The 14,820-nt window shown below is 42.9% G+C and overlaps 1 protein-coding gene across 25 annotated transcripts in view; it reads right to left on the bottom strand.

Moving 5' to 3' along the window:
* LOC309613193 (uncharacterized protein) overlaps positions 1 to 14,820 on the bottom strand; it is a 170,446-nt gene that overhangs the window by 67,180 nt on the left and 88,446 nt on the right. For 2 of the 25 annotated variants that reach the window (XR_014235550.1, XR_014235551.1), the window contains exon 1: positions 8,747 to 9,440. The exons of the other annotated variants lie outside the window; for them this stretch is intronic. The gene's annotated coding sequence lies outside the window, so the exon portion shown is untranslated. Of the gene's footprint in view, positions 1 to 8,746; positions 9,441 to 14,820 lie in introns of those variants that run through there. 25 annotated transcript variants of the gene reach the window in all.

The raw sequence follows: 14,820 nt of genomic DNA, 5'->3' as shown, positions 1-14,820 counted from the left end.
CCCCACACCCCCCACACACCCCCCACCCCCACCAGCACTGCCCACTATGACTCAGCAGCGCTCATTAACCACATGCAGGTGCACAGGCTTAGGCACATCAGATGTGGCCCAGAATTTTTCACAGGAGTCAAATTATACTCACCCACACACTGAAAAGGAGGTCTGCTAGAAATCTTTTAAAAACCGGGTGCTTAATTTATATGAGACGGTGTCTAGACATTTATTTTCTGGAAATATTTAACTTGGATAAGACACGTGGCCCCCAAGATGAATGCAGGATTGAAATATTTCACTTGAAAATTTGTGCAAGGAAACGTCTGGTTGAGTGCAATGAGGTTAAACGTGGACATGTTTTCCTAGGATGGAAAGGTCATCCTGTTTGCCATGTGCTAGCAGGAACTTGCCTCTGAATACTCCTGGTATTTTGTTAGAAATATAGAGTTTAGGCGATAATTGCTTTTGCTGTGCCTACTTTTCTATAGTTATATATGCATTTACATGAATCTATATGTGAATACTACAACTTAGTCAGTGGGGGAGAAATACTAGAGAGAGAAATTCTGGAGATAATATACAGTGGAAGCTTTATTTGAATTAGAAGTGTTTGCTTCAACATCTTAGACCATTGGGGCCAGCAGATTTTTCTATGAAGGGCCAAATAGTAAATATTTTAGGCTTTGCAGGCCATTCAGTGTGTCACAACTTCTCAACTTTGCCACTGTAGTGTGACAGCAGCCAAAGACAATGCATATGCTAGTGGCTAGGCTGTGTTCCAATAAACTTTGTTCCCCAAAACAGGCATTTGCTGACCCCCTGTCCCAAACCAGTAGCTTTTGAATTGTTTTAACTGTGACTCATAATAAGAAATGAAATTTACACCATCACCCAGAACAAACATATGTGTGTGTGTGTACATTCACAAAATAATACCTACCTTCATAATGAGCATACATCAATATTTTCTATTCTATCCAATTTGATTCTAAAAATCACTTTCTTTTTTATTGAAATATAGTTGATCTACAGTGCTTCAGGTGTACAGCAAAGTGATTCAGATATATATATATATATATATATATATATATATATATATATATATATATATATATATATATATTCTTTTTCAGATTCTTTTCCATTATAGGTTATTACAAGATATTGAATATAGTTCCCTGGACTATACAGTAGGTCCTTGTTGTTTATCTTAAAAATCACTTTCTACATGCTGACGGCCACCATCTAAGTTGATTTCAAGACCCACTAAAGGTCATGACCCTCAGTTTGCAGAACACTGTACCAGACTAACTCTGTGCTTGTGTTTAAAGTGAATAGCGTGCGAATAGTCAGAAGCAGACAAAGAATCACTGTCCCTCTGTTAATGAATGAGATTTCTTGCGTTTAGTCCGAAGCCACTGCTGCCTGCTTGGGTTTTCCCATCTCTGGAATCTGATAAAGTTGTGACCCAATAACCAGGGAGAACATGCATTGCTGAGAACAAGTACAAAAGTCTGGGTAAGAGCCACAGGACAGGAAGCTGAATGTCTTATCTTTTCAAAGTGGAACGGAAAAACAGAATCTTTTTTCTTCGGAATGAGTCTAATAGAGCTGGCAGAAATCTTTCTCTAAATGGAGTCCCAGTGGGCAAGAAAACAAGGAGGAATAACTTTTTTGAAACAATAGACCAAGCCCCAGAGTAAGAATCAGACACCTCAGTCCTAACCCTGACACGACCACTATTTAGCTGATGATCTGGGGAGGTCACTCCTTTCTTGGAGCCTCAGTTCCCTTCCCTGCTAGCTGGGTGACTTTAAGCAATTTTCTGTGCCTCTCTGAGCCTCAGATACCTCAACTGTAAAAGAAAATGTTAGCTATCTTAGAGGATTGTGATGAGGATTAAATAAATGAATGATGTATGTAAAGCACTTAACACAAGCCCAGCACAAAGTAGTACCTGATTTATAATACTTGCTACTAGCGTGTGGTAGTTGATATGTAATACTCTTGTTAGTAGATATAGATATATAATACCAATACTTGATACGTAATACCTGCTACCATTTCACCCAACTTTTAATTTTGAAATGTTTCAGAGAAATTTCAACAGAAAAGTTAATAGTCCAATTAATTCTTTTTTTTTTTCTATGCAAGTTTACCAACTGTTAATATTTTGCCACATTTGCTCTTTCCTTCTCTGTCTGTCTCTCTCTCTCTCTCTCACACACACACACACACACACACACACACACACTCTCTCTCTCTTTGTCTCTCCTTATCAGTCAATCTCTCTCTCTCTCTATATATATATATATTTAGATAGATAGATATAGATATAGATATTTACATATATAAATACATATATAGTTTGTGAACCATTTGAACATAACTTGCCAACATCAAAACACTACATCTCTAAATAATTCAACATGTATCTCCTATCCTCTTACAATTGTATTCTCTCATATGATATCATTATCATGCCTCCCAAATTTAATATTTATAAAATATTATCGAACATACATTACATATTCAAAGTTTCCCAATAAGGTGCTTGAAAGCTGTTCTTCCTTTTTTCCAATCTGGAATCCAAACATGTATCACACACTGCACTTGGATGTCATGTCTCTTTAGTTTATCTAATATACAATATTCTTTATACCCTTTTTCTTTCTTTCTTTCATGGCATTGACATTTTTGAAGAGCCCATGGTAGTTGACTTGTTATGTGTTTTGGGGTTAGAACAAATGAGTAAATATTTTTTGTGGAAACCAGGATTCTCACTGTAAAAGATGGGAGATACAAATACGAATGAGTTAGCTGAGCAAGAACCCAATGGTATTGGATTTGAACTAGGAATATCAGACTTTGTATTAGGGTTCTCCAGAGAAACAGAACCCATAGTGTGTGTAGTTGGCAGGGGGAGTGTTATTGATTTAAGGAATTGGCTCACACAGTTATGGAGGCTGGCAAATCCAAAACCTGCAGGGTGGGCCAGCATGCTGGAGATGCAAAGGAGAGTGAATATGGGTTTCAAATCAAAGGGCTGTCTGATGCAGAATTCCCTCTTGCTCGAAGGAAATCATTCTTTTTCCTAGTCAGGCCTTCCACTGATTCAATGAGGCCCACCCACATTACCACGTGCAATCTGCTTTATTCAAAGTCCACTTATTTAAATGTTATTCTCATTCAAAAACATCCCCATAGAAACACCTAGAATAATGTGTGTCCAGCCAAGCTGACGTTTAAATTAACCATCACAGACTTCAACAGAGGTAGAGATAGAAACAGACACACACACATATCCATTTATTTATTTTACCTCTGTACTGAAAGGGCCCCAAAGCAATAATACCCCAGTAATACAGAGCACATATAATGTCCAAATCTTGGCTTCCAAATACCATTCTCCACTAAAAAGAACCAGTACCCCTTGGAGAAATAGCTGATTCTGGCCCTGGAGCAAGGAAAGTACAAGGTAAGTCTGGAACATCTTTATGCCCGAGAATGAGGAAGTACTCAGAGATCACTGGAGACATATCAAAAGGACGGACACTGGTTTAAAGGATTTTCCACTGGACAAATCAACTGAGAAATCAAAACAAATAATGCTGGGAATGATTTATAGCACACTCAACAACAATTAAAAAGAAAAACCTGTAAGACCATGATAATAACAAAATAAAAAGTTGTATGGGGGCAGGGAGGGAGCTGTTTTTAGGAATAGTTGCTACTAGGAGGAAGAGAATATTTGACAGACTTCATTGCTGACAGACCAATCCTTGGACACAGACAAACTGGATATTTGCCCTCAAGGAAACTGCCCTGATATTGGTTGGGGGGAGGGGGGAAGGTGTGGGGAGAGAGTAATAGTTATTGAAGTTATGAAAGAATGGTTGAAACAAATTGGAATGATGATGCAGATGGTGATACTGTTTATGGAGTGAATACTAAGAGTTAGACACAGTACTATCCCACTAGCCCTTTTATACACATTATGAGTTCCTCCCAAGGTCAGTCTAAGAAAGGTAACAGTGACTTAAGCTCAGAGAGTCAGGTGGCGTGCCCAAGGCCTCACTGCTACTAAAGAGCAGAGCTGGGATTTGACCTAGACCTGTGGACGCCAGTGTCCCAGCTCCTGCCCCCAGCACACACTTGCCTGTGGTCTGAATGTGGGGATAGGTAACCAGGGCAGATTCCAGCTCTGCCTCTAAATGACCTTGGATAAATTATTTCCCATCTCTAAACCTCAGTTTCCCAGGCTTTTCTCAAAACCTCAGCACCCCTTGCTCTCCTTGTCCTCTCCCTGTTTTTTCTGACCCCCATCCCTGCCGCCTTCAGGGCTGCAGGCCTTTCCTAAAGAAAATCAGTTAGTCTCTTCTCCACCTGCCCAGCAGTTTACTTTACCCCCATCCACGCAAAAAAAAAAAAAAAAAAAAAAAAGGCAGGTGCTAGGAGAGGGAGGACTGAACTCTGCAGAATGGGTATCTTCTCTTCCATCACTGTCTCCGGAGCTTAATGTGGGGCACATTGGATGAGGTTAGGGAAGAAGGTGTGGAAGCTTGTGGAAGCAAGTCGTTTGCTTGCTTTATAAAATATCCCGTACATACAGAACAGTTCAAAAACTGGCAGAACAAACAGCTGAACCCACCACCTGATCGAACAATGTTAACATTTTGCCATATTTGCTTCAGATTTTTTTTTTTTTAATTAAAACATTTAGTTGAAGGTTCAGTAGAAGTCCTCTTTACAAGCTTCCCTGACCTCGGTCCCTATCTTCCTCCTCAGAAGTTAATTACTATTGTGAGTGGCGTGTATTCTTCCCGACCAGCTCTTTATGGTACATAAAGAGAGTTCATTTTAAACATACAGGGTTGCTTTACATGTTTTTTAAATGTGCATAGAGGATATCATCTTGTCTGCCTTTCTGCAACTTGCTCTTTTTTATTTAGCAATATGTATCTGCGATTTATCCCTGTCACTAAGTGGAGCTCTAATTTATTCCTTCAGCTGCTGTTTCATATTTCATCCACAAATGACCAGTTTATCCATTCCCCTGTCAATGTACTTTTAGATTGTTGCCAATATTTCACTATTATATAAAATGCTGAAACAGAACATTTTTGTGTGTCTCCTTCTGCACTTAGGCAAGGGTTTCTCTAGGGTATTTTTTTGCTTCCTAGAGGCAGCCCTGGTTCCAAGGGCATGTTCATAGTCACCTCTATTAAGCATTTCCAGTTGCTTCCCAAACTGATTTTACCAATTTCTAGCACAGCTAGCATGTTATGATAGTTCCCATGCATCCTTATCCTCATCAATCCTTGGTATTCTCTGTTCTTTTTGCCAATCCAATGGATGGGAAATGGTATATCATTGTTCTCATTTGAATTTCCCCATGACCAATAATGCCAAACATCTTTTCATGTGATTATTGGCCATTTGAAAGGCCTGTTCACAATCGGTCAATTTTTCCATTGAGTTGTTTGTCTTTTTCTTATTGACTTGTTTGAATTATTTATATATCCTAAAACTTGAATGTGTTGTAAATATTGGAACAAGCTTTGTAAACTTCAAAGCAGCATGAAAAAACATTGGTTTTTATTCGTGTTCGTTTTACTCTTACATATGTCTTATCACCTAAACCAGAGCCCCCAGAGGACAGAGAATGTGGCTTCCTTATGTTTATTTATCCAGAGCGAGGGTTAATAGGAAGCAGCCTGGAATTATGGGGGGAAATTATGGCTTTAAAAATAGAAATGGAGTTAATAGCGCCTCTGCCACTCAGTAGCTGTGTAAGCTTGGTCAAGCCGCTTAATCTCTCTGAGTCTCTGTTTCTTTTGTTCTAAATGGAAGGGATCCCACGGTCGTTGTCACGAATCACATAAGATAATGCATGTAAAAGTGCTTAGTGTGGGGCGTGGCATGTGCTAGATCTCAGTAGATGTTAGCTGAATAGAAATACTGATAAATATTTCTTGGTAGTTAACTTAATTCTTCAATGACTGAATAATAATAGCTTTGATTTATTGAACATTTCTTATGTATTAGACACTACATAAACAGCTACCCTCTATTGTATTTTTTTCCCTTTTACAGATGAAGTATCCCAGACTAAGATTATGTAATTTGTACAGTTTTACAGCTTATTAATGGTGGCATTAAGCTGCAAACACTGATATATCTTATTCTTGCCCTGAAATGTACTCGTTCTTCCAACAATATTTATTGAATGTCTACTATGTGCCAAGTACTCCACTGGGCACTGAGCTACATTGGTCAAGAGGTCTTTCTTCCAAGGAGTGATATGTTTTACTAAGGGACCAAAACAGAAAGCAAACAGGCAAATAAATTCGGATATGTTATGAAACAAATACACAGCTAAGATAGAATATGGCAAAGAGCTTGGAGGTTCTCTTTCAGGGAGGCAATCAAAGAAGGCTTCTCCAAGGAGATGACATGGAAGCCAAAATAAAATAGATGAAAAATAGCAAGCTGGCCATTTGAAGAGTAATCTCATTTCGAGCAGAGGCAATGACAGTCCAATCCAGTTTCAATTTATATTGTCTACTAAATTGAAACTTTTTTATTCCATATCCCTCATTTGTGGCTCCTTCTCGCTCCATTTAGCCTAACCCCTGGCAAAGAAGAAAGGAGTGTGAGCCCCAAGCAGCTGGGAAAGCCATTGCTCTGTCCTGGGCCCAGATCAGCCCCAGCCAGGCAGCAGTCATCTGGACATCTTCCAGATGTAGGCCTCCCTCCTCCTACCAACTTCCCTTCCACGTCACTGTTCCACCTCCCAGGCCCCAAGCCTGTGAACTCAGCCAGTTAGGTTTGGCTTTGTTTCCCAGGTAAAAACTTTTCACCCCACACCATCAACAGAGTGGACATTTGTAGATTGGCCTGTACGTACATGAGCTGACAACCCCGGAGGACTGATTCAAGCCTGGAAGGGTGCCAGGTTTTCATTAAACCCCTTGTAAACCCACACTTTGGTTCTACAGAGCTACATCTGCCGAGGAAGCCATCTGTGATTTGTATCATCGTGCTCCAAAAAAACACCAGCAGTGTGAAAGACTCTCCCCTCTGCTCCACAGTGAAATGGAAAAGTAACATTAGTAATCACTTCTGCAGGCTCCATAATGACATAATGGGCATTGGCTTAAGTCTTAAACCATGGCTGATGGTCCCTGCCAACAATCTGGGTGGATCTGAGTTGTCCTAAAAATTACAGGTCATTACTCATGCTCACCTCTCTACCTAAGAGAATATAGATGAAGAATTTGCCCTTGTGATACAGGGAGGAAAAAGGAACTAACATTTAACGAGTGTCTGCTAAGTACCAAGCACTTTACCCCCTGACAACCTTCTAAAGCAGGCATTATTATACTCATTTTACAGATGAAGAAACTGAGGTCAGAGGCGCTAGATGGCTTACCCAAAGCCATGCAGATGAGTGACATGGCTGCAAGTAGAACCCACATCTCATGAACTCCAAACTCTGTGAGCTTTCCACTGCCCTAGAAAGAACCCTGAGGATGGTGTGCAAACCAAGTGTTTGGTAGCTTGTTTTGATTTTTTTCCAGATTTTTTTTCATTAAAAATTAAATAAGGAGGGACAGGTAGGACATCTTCCACCTACAGTGGCTTGGATCTAAGTAAAACCACTCAATAATGGAATCTGCAAGTATGTGATTTAAATCTGTGATACTCGCTTTGAATTGGATGAACTACAGGGAGCTCCCCTTCCCTGCTTCTTTCTTCCTCCTCTCTGAAGCCCAACCCACCCTGCCAAAAAAAAAAGATACAGCCAGTTCCTGATGCCTGAGTTCACGGCCAAAAATAGAGACATCCAACTGGTGTCCATTTCACAAAGAGCATCTTCCAAAAGTTGGGATCATCTGTGTTGGCTGGTGCTGACTTTTGGTGGTCTCCTGCAGTCTCAGAGCTAAAGTACTTTTTCTTCTGAAACTGCAGGTATGCAGTTTTCTCCAGATCTGCCTGGGGCAGTCCAGAGCAAAGGGACAGGCTCCTAAAAGAAGGAGTTCAGAGGAAGCAGCAGTTTCCATCAGTAGACTTGCAGACTCAGAAGCAGGGAGTAGCAGAAAAAAGAGCCTGTGCTTTAGGTTAAGTTCTGAATCTTGGCTTTAACGCCTCATGCTTGTGTGATCTCAGACAAATGTTTACCTTTCTGAGCATCCTTAGGTGGCAAATGATCTAACGACACATGGTAAATTTTAATACAAGTGAACTGGCTTTCCTGACCTTCCACATTTACCTCATATTCAGGTGAAGCTTCAAAGAAAGACTCCTCAGAATGTCAAAAGGGTTGATAGTTTTCTTTTGGAAGGGTAGTTTCTGATATTTCAGATGTTGTTGGATTGTCCAGAAGTTTAAGTCTCAGCAGCTTTTCCTCTTCCCTCATATAAACACCTAGAAATAATTTCCTGATCTCCATCCCATGGAAACCAAAAAGCACCTAGACAAAGAGAATCAAATCACGTCGAAATCACTGAGCAGAGCTCACCCTTCTTCCACAGACAGCCAGGTTAGCCAAAGGTTTTGCTTTTTTTACCAAAGGGAAATGGAGGGAGGAAAAGGGCTGACGATAAAGGAAGACTGCCGCTGTGGGAGAGTTTTAGGCTTGACTAAGATTCACGAAATATAATCATCCTGTACGTTTCCACAATGTAATCTTTACAAAGAGAACCTAGTTGAATTTCCAGCACTCCCCCTTGAGCAAATTGTTCCTTACCTCCTAACTTCAGTTTCCTCTGCTCTGAAGTGGAGACTGGAGATAATCACCACCTTGCAGGATGGTTAAGGGGATTACAGATTAAATCCATCCAGCTACTAGGCTCAGTGCCTAGCAGAGAGCAGGTGCTTCAAAAATGGCTGTTTTATTGCTAACAAAACACTGGATAGCCACAGCCACCCCCGGACGGTAAGAATCACTGATCCCATTTTTCAAGATGAGAAAATGGAGACTCAGAAAAAAAAAATAAAGCATGCTCAAGATCCCACAACCCCGGCTTTGCACTGAGGGGATCGGCGCGCAGGTTTATTTGGCTGTAAAGCCTGTTTTCCTTCCAACACACACACACGCACGCGCGTGCGCGCACACACACACACACACACACACACACACACACACACACACACGCTGCTGCCACGTCTGTTCCCGTGGAGGCAGAGAGGGGAGGGAAATTTTAAGTGCGTTTCTTCGTCTACATCTGAGTTGCTTCCTCCCCTCTGGCTCATTCGTTCCATCCCCGAAGTCCCGGCTGAGGCCTCCACTGTGCTGCCAACGTCCCCTCCCCACCTCTGCCGCCAGCTTAGGCTCCCACACAGCCACAAAGGCATTGGAGAAACCACATCACCCCTCTCCTCCCCACCGCATGCCTTTGAAGTGAGCCTGTCATCTGACCGGTACCTACTCAGGCTACAAATCCCAGACTCCTTTCCTACCTGGAGCCCCTGGTTCCCCCGTGGTTCAGGGCAGACACTAGATACGTCTGCCTTATTTTTCACGGGGCTTAATTTCGATCCAGCCTGAACTGACTAAGCACCTACTCTGTGCCAGAGGCTAGGCTTGGCTCTGGAAAGAGAGAAATGAGTAAAATACAGGCCCTGCCTTCAAAGAACCCACGGAATAGGACAGAATCCAACTTGGTTCCATTTAATAAATAATCGCTGAGTGCCTACCTATGCCAGACCCTGTGCTGGGCCCTAGGCAATACAAAGATATGTAACGTGTCAGTCGCTGGAGGAGCTCCGGTCACTGCAGCCTCCTAATTAGCACAAGTACCTGCCAGCTATGCATTCCCTGCTACGACCCCCAGATTGTGCTTTATGCACATCCTCTCCAGGCCTCAAAATAAAAATAATGTTCTGAGATAGATGTTCGAAAGGGCAGAAAAGTCCCTCTGTCCAAGACCAATCACGATGATGAGGATTCTAGAATCCAGGTCTACTTTCTGTCTCAAAAGTTACTGGTTTTCAAATATAAAATAGATAGCTAGTGGGAAGCAACCGCATAGCACAGGGAGATCAGCTCAGTGCTTTGTGACCACCTAGAAGGGTGGGATAGGGAGGGTGGGAGGGAGGGAGATGCAAGAGGGAAGAGATATGGGAACATATGTATATGTATAACTGATTCACTTTGTTATGCAGCAGAAACTAACACACCATTGTAAAGCAATTATACTCCAATAAAGATGTTAAAAAAAGAAAAAAGTTGCTGGTTTTTTTGGCAGGGTTACGGCAGATCTGTTGTTCCTATAATTACCTCACATTTGAAGGGTGTGCTTGAATTTTCCAAAGCATATTCCCTCTATTATCTCATCTGAGCTCAGCATCCCTGTCTCAAGTAGTTACAGGGGTTTTTTTTGTGAGGCCCAGAGATGGTGACAAGTCAGGGGAAAGAGGGCCGGCCAGTGCCAACCCCTGCAAGGCCATTTACTCCTCAGAGAGCCCTGGAAAGGAGCTGACCTCGTTCCTTCTCTTGTTTTCTATTTGAGGAAACTGAGGCTTAGAGCATCTCTCCCAAGAACACAGGACTAGGCAAGAGAAGTCCTGGGCTTGCACCCAAGTGCAGCAGGAGCCAGTGCCTCTGACAGCCAAACCTGCTGTCCTCAGAACAAAACAGTGTCTCATCCTGGAGCCGGGACAGCCCAGCCTGCCTGGTGGAGAGGTGGGATGGCTTTGTGGGGTCTCGGCACAAGCTTGTTCTCTCAGCCTGAGGACTTTGGGAGACTCACCAAACCTCTGGGCCTCCATTTGTCACAAGGCGATGCTAAACCCTGCTGGCTGCATCCCAGGGTTCTGCGAGGGTCTGCTGAGATGTGAAATGGGTGGGGAGAAGGCTTTGAAGAAGGCATAAGTGCGCAGGATTGCACTTCACAGAGGGTCCACTGACACGTTACTGGGGAATCAGGAGGCCTGGAGACAAAAAGCAGACAGGCCACAATCCCCTCCAGGAGCCCTGCTCTGGAACCAGGACTGGCCCCTCCAAGGGGTCCAGGCGAGGGCCATCGTCCACAGAGCCAGGCCCCCGCCCTGGTGATTTATCCGTCTTTGCCTCTCCAGCCGGGCTCAACCTGCAAGCGCAGGGGTGGGGGAGGGGCTATCACAGAAACAGACAGGTCTGGTCACAGGGTGACAGCGTCCATGCCAAGAGCCCACTTTGTTTTAACGAATGACACCAAACACTTAGGCCATAATCTCTTCAGATTGCTGTGTCTGGCAGTAATTACATGCCTCCCATTAATAAATCCTATTTCTGAATGGTTTACTGCACTGCACCCCTTTCTGCAAACACTGCAGGCTGAAACCTGTCAGATGAGGCCAGAGGCAGGCTTGTGAAGAGAAGGCAGATAAAACGGCAGCTTTCTGGGCATGAAAAGGCAACAGCCACAGGCAGGGAAATAGCCACAGGCTCTGATGTGCCTCCAAGTTCCAGGTATGGAGGGAGGTTTGTAATTCTCACCCCTACATTCAATCACTCACTGACTCCCCAAAACTCTGACCCCCAAATTTATCTTGAAGGCATCTCCACTGCCTTGGTTCAGAATTCATCAGTCTCACCTGGAATATAGTGACAGTGTGTCATGTCACTCTCCAGCTCATCTGCCACGTGCTGCCGGAGTCATTTTCTCCACAGAAAAGTCTGATCGCATCACGCTCCTGCATAAAAACTCTGCAGAGCTCTGCAACACTCCAGGATAAAGTCCACTCCTCCCCATCAAGGCCCTTTGGGATTTGAATCCTGCTACTTGTCCAAGCTCACTTCCCAGAAATTACCCTTCCCACTATACTCCACCCTAGTGGTTCTCAGAGTGTGATCCTTGAACCAGCCACACCAGCATCACACAGCATCTTTTGAGAAATGAAAATTCTCAGGCCCCACCCAGAGCTACTAATTCAGAAACTCTAAGGTGAGACCCAGTGATCCGGTTTTTCAATAAACCTTCCAGATGATTTTGATGCATGCGATGGCTTGAAAAAATACCTCTTTACCTACTTTTTCTTAAACTTCAGTGTGGGCAGGAACCACCTGGGGATCTTGGTAAAATGTAGATTATGATTTAGTTGGTCCAGGGTGGAGCTCAAAATTCTACTATTTTAGCAAGTTCCCAGGTGATGCCAGCACTGCCGGCCTACACACCAAACTGGTCAGCAAAGTTCTGGACTTCAGTGAACTCCTCATGATTTCAAAGCACACCTACTACCTCTTGCTTGCCTTCGCAAGTGCCGTTCCCTCTCCCTTCCCTAGTTTTCTTTTCCTCCCTTTCTCATGTCCCTGTCCCATCAAACAATTCTACTCATCTATCAAAAGTCCACATAAAGAGCCTCTGTACTCGGAAGACTTCCTTAACACCTCCCATCCCCACCCCAGGTGGATGAAAGCCCTTTTTTCCCTTGCTCCCACATGACTCTGCAAACACACACTACATCAGAGCACTGATCACACTATACTGTCTGTCTGTCTGTCTGCCTGTGCTAACCCCTCCAAAAAAAAATACTTTAGGAACAGGACCTCTTGCATAGCTGTGAACACAGAACCAAAACAGTGCCTGACACATAGCAGAACAACAAATAGTGAGTGAATGAATCCTTAACAACCAGTCCTATTGGACTAGGTCAGGTAGTAGACAAAATATTTGGGAGGATTGGCCTCTTATTATTCTACCTACCATGAGACCTGTATTAACCGCCAGCTTCCTTTTAAAGCAGGCAAGAGCAAACTCTGTGTTCTAAACCAAACCAGCTGCCTAATCCTAGAAGACAAAAAACAGAGAGATGTTCTCCGTGCACCAGGAACCCCAGAGAAAATTTCTGAGAGGGAACATCCAAACAGGAGGTAGGTACACAGGGACTTCTCAGAGAGGAAGACTCCACACAGGGAAATTTCACCAAGGAAGTTCCTTTATTTATTAATGTATGCATCCCCTCCACAAGCATTTATTGTACCCTTTCTATGTGACAAATATTTTTAAGAAGTGGAAATGTAAGCTGAATTAGATCTCTTCCTTGCTCCCAAGAGGTCCGTCTAGTGGGGAAAATAGATACACAGATGTGTGAGGACAATACAGAGTGACAAAAGCTGTGATTCAGATGTGCACAAACCATGGAGCAGATGCTTTCCATTTTGCCAGGAGGGATGGGGACAGGCATCAAAGAGGAGATGATATTTGAGCTGAGTCTTGAAGGCTGAGTTCATTTTTCAGGAGGAAAATAGGGGAGAAGGGTATTTCAGGCAGAAGGCACAGGGCAGGCACAGGAACAGAGGATAGAAGAATACTGCCCTTAGGGGATGGTACTCTGATACAGTAGGAGAAGTGGGTTGGGGGCGAGGATCTCGCGAGGAAGATTAGCGGAACCGGATGGGTCATTTGGCCAACATTGATGGACGCACCAGCTCGGCACTGAGGCAGGCCCTGGAGATGCAGAAAACCATAAACAACACGGAAATGGTTTCTGCTCCCCTGGAGTTTACAGTTCACAGTTTAGTAGGAGTGGTGGGGAAAACACAAACAAACAAATGAAAAAAATATCTGCACACAGTAACGGACAATTAGCTGAGCCAGAAAAAGAGTGAGGGCTTAAACTTCAGGTAAAATGAATAGGGAAAGGCTCCCCAAGGAGGTGAACTTAATCCGAGAAGGAAGAAAAGAAGGGGAGAGAGGAGAGGAACCCCAAGCTGAGAGGGAAGACTAGGCAAAACCCCCGAGGAGGGAGGTAACGTGGCAAATTCAAGAAACCCAAGGTGGATGGAATTAATGAGTGAAAGGACAGTGACATAATTTGACAAGAAGAGATTGGAAGGCTAGACAGGCCACACTGCCTGGGTCCTACAGGCCACAGTGGGTGTTTGTCTTGATGCTAAGTGCAGGGGAGCCTTTTGGAGGCTCCTGAGCAGGAGGATGGCGTGACCTAGTTTGGTTGGAGTATTTTCTTTTCCCTTTTATTTTTTTCCAAATAGATGACTCCACTTCCTTAATTAAAAAATGGATTGGAAGGAGATTGGAGACAGATCCTCCCTGGAGGCTCAGAAATTGTTCTGTTGAGAAAAAAAGCCAGGCCAGAACTAATGTGATGGCAATAAGGATGGAGGGAGCAGCCTCAAGAGAAGGTCCCTTAGGAAAACACCACACTAGGAGCCCCCGAAGAAAAGCTTCCTCTACTTAAGTTGAATATACAGCAAGTTCTCTTTCAGGACCTATTTATTGAAAAGAGTACCTTTCCAAACCCTCCTACACTGTTGGTGGCAATGCAAATTGGTGCAGTCACTATGGAAAACAGTATGGAGATCCCTTAAAAAAACAAAAATAGAGCTACCATATGATACTGCAATCTTACTCCTGGGCACATATCCAGAGAAAACCATAATTTGAAAATATACATGTACCCTAATGTTCATAGCAACACTATTTACAATAGCCAGGACATGGAAGCAACCTAAATGTCCATTGACAGAGGAATGGATAAAGGAGATGTGAGATATATATATATAGATATATATATATATATATATATATATATATATATATATATACACACACACACACACACAGTAGAATATTACTCAGCCATAAAAAAGAACAAAATAATGCCATTTGCAGCAACATGGATGGACCTAGAGATTACCATACTAAGTGAAGTAAGCCAGACAAAGACAAATATTATATGATATGGCTTATATGTAGAATCTAAAAAAATAAAAAATGATACAACACAGAAATAGACCCACAGACATAGAAAACAAACTTATGGTTACCAAAGGGGAGGTGGGGAGGGATAAAATAGGAGTTTGGCATTAACATATAC

This window comes from Balaenoptera borealis, assembly GCF_965194805.1.
Source record: "Balaenoptera borealis genome assembly, chromosome: 1".
Lineage (NCBI taxonomy): Eukaryota > Metazoa > Chordata > Mammalia > Artiodactyla > Balaenopteridae > Balaenoptera > Balaenoptera borealis.
This window is presented reverse-complemented; position numbering and strand designations above follow the sequence as displayed.